Source organism: Oncorhynchus masou, chromosome 5 (genome assembly GCF_036934945.1).
Source record: "Oncorhynchus masou masou isolate Uvic2021 chromosome 5, UVic_Omas_1.1, whole genome shotgun sequence".
Taxonomy (NCBI): Eukaryota; Metazoa; Chordata; class Actinopteri; order Salmoniformes; family Salmonidae; genus Oncorhynchus; species Oncorhynchus masou.
In genome coordinates, this window is record NC_088216.1 from 1 (window position 1) to 7,500 (window position 7,500).

General features: G+C 41.4%; 1 pseudogene; it reads left to right on the forward strand.

The window, feature by feature from the left end:
- The first annotated feature begins 701 nt into the window (after positions 1-701).
- LOC135525590 (serine/threonine-protein kinase/endoribonuclease IRE1-like) overlaps positions 702-7,500 on the forward strand; it is a 65,989-nt pseudogene continuing 59,190 nt past the window's right edge.

Sequence of the window (7,500 nt, forward strand, 5' to 3'; positions counted from 1 at the left end):
CAGACCATCCTGTGAGTTGCAACTCCCTGACCTCTAACCTCAAACCCCCACTCACACACAGACCATCCTGTGAGCTGCAACCCCCTGACCCTGACCTCAAACCCCCACTCACACACAGACCATCCTGTGAGTTGCAACCCCCCACCCCTGACCTTCTAATCCCGAACCCCCACTCACACAGACCATCCTGTGAGTTGCAACCCCCTGACCTCTGACCTCTAACCCCCACTCTCACACACAGACCATCTTGTGAGTTGCAACCCCTGACCTCTAACTCGAACCCCCACTCACACACAGACCATCCTGTGAGTTGCAACCCCCTGACCTCTGACCTCTAACCCCCACTCCTGCACACAGACCATCTTGTGAGTTGCAACCCCCTGACCTCTGACCTCTAACCCCCACTCACACACAGACCATCCTGTGAGTTGCAACCCCCTGACCTCTGACCTCTAACCCCCACTCACACACAGACCATCTTGTGAGCTGCAACCCCTGACCTCTGACCTCGAACCCTCACTCACACACAGACCATCCTGAGTTGCAACCCCCTGACCTCTAACCTCGAACCCCCACTCCACAGACCATCCTGTGAGTTGCAACTCCCCTGACCTCTAACCTCAGAACCCCCACTCACAGACCATCCTGTGAGTTACAACCCCTTACCCCTGACCTCTAACCTGAACCTCCCCCCTCTTTAGTTCCAGTCAGCAGGTCATGGTGGTGGAGGGGGTCGTGGTTCGGGTCCTAGCGGCAGCAGAAGGACCCAAAGCAGGATCAAGATCAGGTTGTCCTTCTATCCTGCCCGACTATATATACCAGGACCCTGTTACCGTGGTGATCCTGTCTCTACTGCTGGGAGGATGTGGCTTGCCTTCGCTCTGACTTATCCACAGGTTAGTTCAACAGACAGGGTGGGCTGGGAGTCAGGTAGATGAATGTGACCGGCAAGATTGTAATTTATCGGACGTTTGAGACATTTACCAGACCCATATGCATTGGGTGGCTAAGCCATCCCCTGGTGCTCAGAATGACAGGAATCCATTTAGATTCATCTAGAGGGTGGTATCCATTTAGATGGTAATTCATATAGGTGGTAATTCATTTAGAGGGGGTAATTCATTTAGATGGTAATTCATATAGATGGTAATTCATTTAGATGGTAATTCATTTAGATGGTAATTCATTTAGATGGTAATTCATTTAGATGGTAATTCATTTAGATGGTAATTCATTTAGATGGTGGTAATTCATTTAGAGGGGGTAATTCATTTAGATGGTAATTCATTTAGATGGTAATTCATTTAGATGGTAATTCATTTAGGATGGTGGTAATTCATTTAGAGGGTGGTAATTCATTTAGATGGTGGTAATTCATTTAGAGGGTGGTAATTCATTTAGATGGTAATTCATATAGATGGTAATTCATATAGATGGTAATTCATTTAGATGGTGGTAATTCATTTAGAGGGTGGTAATTCATATAGATGGTAATTCATTTAGAGGGTGGTAATTCATTTAGATGGTAATTCATTTAGATGGGGGTAATTCATTTAGATGGTAATTCATTTAGATGGGGGTAATTCATTTAGATGGTAATTCATTTAGAGGGTAATTCATTTAGAGGGTAATTCATTTAGAGGGTGGTAATTCATTTAGATGGTAATTCATTTAGATGGGGGTAATTCATTTAGATGGGGGTAATTCATTTAGAGGGTGGTAATTCATTTAGATGGTAATTCATTTAGATGGGGGTAATTCATTTAGATGGTAATTCATTTAGAGGGTAATTCATTTAGAGGGTGGTAATTCATTTAGAGGGTAATTCATTTAGATGGTAATTCATTTAGATGGTAATTCATCTAGATGGTAATTCATTTAGATGGTAATTCATTTAGATGGTAATTCATCTAGATGGTGGTAATTCATTTAGAGGGTGGTAATTCATATAGATGGTAATTCATTTAGAGGGTGGTAATTCATTTAGATGGTAATTCATTTAGATGGTAATTCATTTAGATGGTAATTCATTTAGATGGTAATTCATTTAGATGGTAATTCATTTAGATGGTAATTCATTTAGAGGGTGGTAATTCATTTAGAGGGTGGTAATTCATTTAGATGGTGGTAATTCATTTAGATGGTGGTAATTCATTTAGATGGTAATTCATTTAGATGGTAATTCATTTAGAGGGTGGTAATTCATTTAGAGGGTGGTAATTCATTTAGATGGTGGTAATTCATTTAGATGGTGGTAATTCATTTAGATGGTAATTCATTTAGATGGTAATTCATTTAGATGGTAATTCATTTAGATGGTAATTCATTTAGAGGGTGGTAATTCATTTAGAGGGTGGTAATTCATTTAGATGGTGGTAATTCATTTAGATGGTAATTCATTTAGATGGTGGTAATTCATTTAGATGGTAATTCATATAGATGGTAATTCATTTAGAGGGTGGTAATTCATTTAGATGGTAATTCATTTAGATGGTAATTCATTTAGATGGTAATTCATTTAGATGGTAATTCATTTAGAGGGTGGTAATTCATTTAGGTGGTAATTCATTTAGAGGGTGGTAATTCATTTAGATGGTAATTCATTTAGATGGTAATTCATTTAGATGGTAATTCATTTAGATGGTAATTCATTTAGATGGTAATTCATATAGATGGTGGTAATTCATTTAGGTGGTAATTCATATAGATGGTAATTCATTTAGATGGTGGTAATTCATTTAGGTGGTAATTCATATAGATGGTAATTCATTTAGGAGGGTGGTAATTCATTTAGATGGTAATTCATTTAGATGGTAATTCATAGATGGTGGTAATTCATATAGATGGTAATTCATTTAGATGGTAATTCATATAGATGGTGGTAATTCATTTAGGTGGTAATTCATATAGATGGTAATTCATCTAGATGGGGTAATTCATTTAGATGGTAATTCATTTAGATGGTAATTCATTTAGATGGTAATTCATCTAGATGGTGGTAATTCATTTAGATGGTAATTCATTTAGATGGTAATTCATTTAGATGGTAATTCATTTAGATGGTAATTCATTTAGAGGGTGGTAATTCATTTAGATGGTAATTCATTTAGATGGTAATTCATTTAGATGGTGGTAATTCATTTAGATGGTGGTAATTCATTTAGAGGGTGGTAATTCATTTAGGTGGTAATTCATTTAGATGGTAATTCATTTAGATGGTGGTAATTCATTTAGATGGTGGTAATTCATTTAGATGGTGGTAATTCATATAGATGGTAATTCATTTAGATGGTGGTAATTCATATAGATGGTAATTCATATAGATGGTAATTCATTTAGAGGGTGGTAATTCATTTAGAGGGTGGTAATTCATATAGATGGTAATTCATTTAGATGGTAATTCATTTAGATGGTGGTAATTCATTTAGAAGGTGGTAATTCATTTAGATGGTAATTCATTTAGATGGTAATTCATTTAGATGGTAATTCATAAAGATGGTGGTAATTCATTTAGATGGTAATTCATAAAGATGGTGGCAATTCATTTAGATGGTAATTCATTTAGAGGGTGGTAATTCATTTAGATGGTGGTAATTCATATAGATGGTAATTCATTTAGATGGTAATTCATTTAGATGGTAATTCATTTAGATGGTAATTCATAAAGATGGTGGTAATTCATATAGATGGTAATTCATTTAGATGGTAATTCATAAAGATGGTGGTAATTCATTTAGATGGTAATTCATATAGGCGGTGGTAATTCATTTAGATGGTAATTTATTTGGGGGGCTGCAGGGTAGCATAGTGGTTAGAGTGTTGGACTAGTAACTGAAAGGTTGCAAGTTTAAATCCCCGAGCTGACAAGGTACAAATCTGTCGTTCTGCCCCTGAACAGGCAGTTTACACACGGTTCCTAGGCCGTCATTGAAAATAAGAATTTGTTCTTAACTGACTTGCCTAGTTAAATAAAAGTACAATGTTTTTTTAGATGGTGGTCATTTATTTAGGTGGTGGTAATTAATTTAGATGGTAATTCATATAGATGGTGGTAATTCATTTCAAATCAAATCAAATGTATTTATAAATAATAAAAATAATAAATAATAATTTATATAGCCCTTCGTACATCAGCTGATATCTCAAAGTGCTGTACAGTAACCCAGCCTAAACCCCAAACAGCAATCAATGCAGGTGTAGAAGCACGGTGGCTAGGAAAACTCCCTAGGAAGGCCAAACTTAGGAAGAAACCTAGAGAGGAACCAGGCTACGGGGGTGGCCAGTCCTTTCTGGGCTGTGCCGGGTGGCAAACCCAACCCAGACAAAATGATCACATCAGTGACTCAACCCACTCAGGTGACGCACCTTGAAATCAGCCCTTGCTTTGACAGGAAGCCAGTGTAGAGAGGCTAGCACTGGAGTAATATGATCAATTTTTTTTTGGGTTCTAGTCAGGATTCTAGCAGCCGTATTTAGCACTAACTGAAGTTTATTTAGTGCTTTATCCGGTAGCCGGAAAGTAGAACATTGCAGTAGTCTAACCTAGAAGTGACAAAAGCATGGGTTAATTTTTCTGCATCATTTTTGGACAGAAAGTTTCTGATTTTTGCAATGTTACGTAGATGGAAAAAAGCTGTCCTTGAAATGGTTTTGATATGTTCTTCAAAAGAGAGATCAGGGTCCAGAGTAACGCCGAGGTCCTTCACAGTTTTATTTGAGACGACTGTATACCATTAAGATTAATTGTCAGATTCAACAGAAGATCTCTTTGTTTCTTAGATGGTAATTTATTTAGATGATAATTCATCTAGATGGTGGTAATTAATTTAGAGGGTGGTAATTAATTTAGATGGTGGTAATTCATATAGATGGTAATTCATTTAGAGGGTGGTAATTAATTTAGATGGTGGTAATTCATATAGATGGTGGTTATTCATATAGATGGTAATTCATTTAGAGGGTGGTAATTTATTTAGATGGTGGTAATTCATATAGATGGTAATTCATTTAGATGGGGGTAATTCATCTCGATGGTGGTAATTCATATAGATGGTGGTAATTCATATAGATGGTGGTTATTTATATAGATGTTGGTAATTCATTTAGAAGGTGGTCATTGATCTAGATGGTGGTAATTCATTTAGAAGGTGGTAATTCATTTAGATGTTGGTCACTCAACGAGCTGTATAAGGCCCCAAGCAAACAAGAGAATGCTCACCCAGAAGTGGCACTCCTAGTGCCCGGGTAAAATTTACATCCGTTTTACCTCATTTCTACCAGCATGTCACATGGTGTTAAGGACACCTTAACAGTCACTGGCTTCATCAATAAGTGCATCAATGACGTCGTCCCCACAGTGACCGTACGCATACCCCAACCAGAAGCCATGGATAACAGGCAACATCTGCATTGAGCTAAAGGCTAGAGTTGCTGCTTTCAAGGAGCGGGACACAAACCGGACGCTTATAATAGATCTTGCTATGCCCTCAGCCGAACCATCAAACAGGACTGTCAATACAGGACGAAGATTGAATCCTCCAACAACGGCTCTGATGCACGTTGGATGTGGTGGGGCTTGCAAACTATTACGGATTACAAAGGGAAACCCAGCCGCAAGCCGCCCAGTGACAGGAGCCTAATCAGACGAGCTAAATGCCTTCTTTGCATGCTTTGAAGCAAGCAATACTGATCCATGCATGAGGGCACCAGCTGTTCAGGACAATTGTGTGTATGAGGACAATTGCTGGTATGCCAGCATACCACCATGCATCCCACTGCTGGCTTGCTTCTGAAGCTAAGCAGGGTTGTCCCTGGATGGGAGACCAGATGCTGCTGGAAGTGGTGTTGGAGGGCCAGTAGGAGGCACTCTTTCCTCTGGTCTAAATATCCCAACCCTGTGTAGGGTGCCGTCTTTCGGATGGGACGTTAAACGGGTGTCCTGACTCTGAGGTCATTAAAGATCCCATGACACTTATCGTAAGAGTCGGGGTGTTAACCCCGGTGTCTTGGCTAAATTCCCAATCTGGCCCTCAAACCATCACGTTCACCTAATAATCCCCAGTTTACAATTGGCTCATTCATCCCCCTCCTCTCCCCTGTAACTATTCCCCAGGTCGTTGCTGCAAATGAGAACGTGTTCTCAGTCAACTTACCTGGTAAAATAACGAGAAAAAAAAACTGTGATCATGCTCTCCATAGATAGATCTCTCCATAGCCGACGTGACGCAGGGCCAGATGGATGTGTACTCGGAGCATGATATTTAAACCGGTCAACATTCACAAGACTGATTACCAGGACGTGCATGCGCTGACCAACTGGCAAGTGTCTTCACTGACATTTTCAACCTTTCTCTGAGCCAGTCTGTAATACCTACATGTTTCATGCAGAACACCATAGTTGACTACAGCTCAGCGTTCAACACTATAGTGCCCTCAAAGCTCATCACTAAGCTAAGGACCCGAAACTCCTCCCTCTGCAACTGGATCCTGGACTTCCTGACGGGCTTCCCCCTGTACAGTAGGGGGCGGTGTTTCCAACTCCAATTCAATACCTGGACTTCCTGATGGGCTTCCCCCTGTACAGTAGGGGGCGGTGTTTCCAACTCCAATTCAATACCTGGACTTCCTGACGGGCTTCCTCCTGTACAGTAGGGGGCGGTGTTTCCAACTCCAATTCAATACCTGGACTTCCTGACGGGCTTCCTCCTGTACAGTAGGGGGCGGTGTTTCCAACTCCCATTCAATACCTGGACTTCCTGACGGGCTTCCTCCTGTACAGTAGGGGGCGGTGTTTCCAACTCCAATTCAATACCTGGACTTCCTGATGGGCTTCCTCCTGTACAGTAGGGGGCGGTGTTTCCAATTCCAATTCAATACCTGGACTTCCTGACGGGCTTCCTCCTTTACAGTAGGGGGCGGTGTTTCCAACTCCAATTCAATTCCTGGACTTCCTGACGGGCTTCCCCCTGTACAGTAGGGGGCGGTGTTTCCAACTCCCATTCAATTCCTGGACTTCCTGATGGGCTTCCTCCTGTACTCCTTTTTCACCCGCGACTGTGCGACTCCAACACCATCATTAAGTTTGCTGACGACACAACGGTGGTAGTCCTGATCACCGACAACGATGAGACAGCCTACAGGTCAGAGACCTGGCAGTGTGGTGCCAGGATAACAACCCCTCCCTCAACGATGAGACAGCCTACAGGTCAGAGACCTGGCAGTGTGGTGCCAGGATAACAACCCCTCCCTCAACGATGAGACAGCCTACAGGTCAGAGACCTGGCAGTGTGGTGCCAGGATAACAACTCCTCCCTCAACGATGAGACAGCCTACAGGTCAGAGACCTGGCAGTGTGGTGCCAGGATAACATCACCGACAACGATGAGACAGCCTACAGGTCAGAGACCTGGCAGTGTGGTGCCAGGATAACAACCCCTCCCTCAACGATGAGACAGCCTACAGGTCAGAGACCTGGCAGTGTGGTGCCAGGATAACAACCCC